The sequence below is a fragment of the Salvelinus sp. IW2-2015 genome, linkage group LG27 (assembly GCF_002910315.2).
Source record: "Salvelinus sp. IW2-2015 linkage group LG27, ASM291031v2, whole genome shotgun sequence".
In the NCBI taxonomy this organism is placed as follows: Eukaryota; Metazoa; Chordata; class Actinopteri; order Salmoniformes; family Salmonidae; genus Salvelinus; species Salvelinus sp. IW2-2015.
In genome coordinates this window covers 1,160,513-1,162,366 of record NC_036867.1, presented here as the reverse complement: position 1 = coordinate 1,162,366, position 1,854 = coordinate 1,160,513, and positions in this window count along the sequence as shown.

Sequence of the window (1,854 nt, the reverse complement as noted above, 5' to 3'; positions counted from 1 at the left end):
TCTTCCTCGGGCAGGTCTTATAAATTCACTAGCCACCCACGCCTTAGTTTTACATTGGCAGCTAACCACACTAAACAAATATCCACAAAGCATCACGAATTATTACAGAGAGGCAACTGAAAAATACCCAACAATACTCATCATAAACATTGATTGAAAAATACTATGGTGTACAGCTAAATGAAAGATAACATCTTGTGAATCAGCCATATATTTCCAATTTTTTAAAGTTGTTTTGACAGCGAAAACAACAATATTAGTCATTACCTATTAGCTAACCACCAAAAGCCACACCACAACAGCACAAATTTAATCAGCCAAGCAAAAAAATGTAGCGATTGCAAAACCAGCAACAACTGTAACCGTTCCTACCTTTTTCTGTTGTTTTTGTATGTGTAAATATGGGTCAGGGCCGTGAGTTTTGGGGTGGGCATTCCCTATTGCTTTTCTGGCGTTTTGTTGTTCTTGAGGTTGCCTGGCTTTGGCTCTTATTAAAGAGCAGGGTTTTCGCGTTTTCCTCTATTAAGAGTCATAATTTAGTAGGGTGTCTCAACTGTTTGTTTGTGGGTGATTGTCTCCTGTGTCGTCTAGTGTACCATAACGGGATGTTTCCGGCTGTTCCGTTCGTTATTGATTGTTAGTCTGTGCCTGTCCGTAGTTCTACGATTTAAGTTAAAGTTTATTCATGTTTCGGCGTTTTCCCGTCTACCGGCGTTTGTCCTATGTCTTCTGATTTGTAGCAAAGTTATGTTTGTTTTCGTGTTGCCCCATCGTTCCAATAGACGATGGCTTTAATTTCCCCTATAAATGCTGCGCATTGGTCCACGAATCCCTTCGTTCTCGCTCTTCCTAACTTAAAAATGTCCACCAAATCTCAATTAAAGACTCCAGGCAGACCCGGACACATGAAACAACACCCTCTAAACCTCCCTTAAAACACTTCTAAGCGGCTACGCGTGCGGCAGTATTTTAGTTTTTTGGCTAAAAAAAACGTACCCATTTGAAACTGCCTATTTCTCAGCCCCGAAAACTATAATAATGCATTAAATTGTTTCAGATTAGGGATAGAAAACACTCTAAAGTTTCTAAAAACTGTCTTAATATTGTCTGTGAGTTTAACCAGAAACTGATATTTGCAGGCGAAAACCAGAGAAAATCCAAATCAGAAGTGCCTCTTTTTTTGAAACCTCTCTGTTCTTATGTGCCTAATGTGCATTTAAAGGGATATCAACCAGATTCCTTTTTTTTATGGCCTTTCCCTAAGGTGTCAACCAGTCATTAGACAAAGTTTCAAGGCTTTTATTTATTGAAAAATGAGCGGTGAAAGATCACATTGCGTAAGTGGATAGGCTGGGGAGCTCTTCAAGAGGTGAGTTGTGCGCAACAGAGAAAGGCGCGGCCATTGTTTCTTCCCGGGTCCTAAATGAAAAACCAACACTCCGGTTGATATATTTATCGAAATATATTATTGAAAAACATCCTGAGGATTAATTATAAAAAACGTTTGGACATGTTATCTGTGGACATTATGGATTTTATTTGGCATTTTCGTATGCGTTTTCGTGACCGCTCTTTCCGGTGGATGTCGGAGCAATAACGCCACCAAACGAACGAGAGGTATTTGGATATAAAGTAGATTTTATCGAACAAAAATAACATTTGTTGTGTAACTGGGAGTCTCTGTGAGTTGGAACACCCGAAGATTATCAAAGGTAAGTGATTAATTGATTGCTTTTCTTACTTTCCGTGAACCAAGCTAACCAAGCTAATATAAGGCTAAGGCTTAATGTAGCATTAGAAAGCTTACACCACAAAAGCTTGGTTCTTTCGCTGTAAAATATATTTCAGAAAATC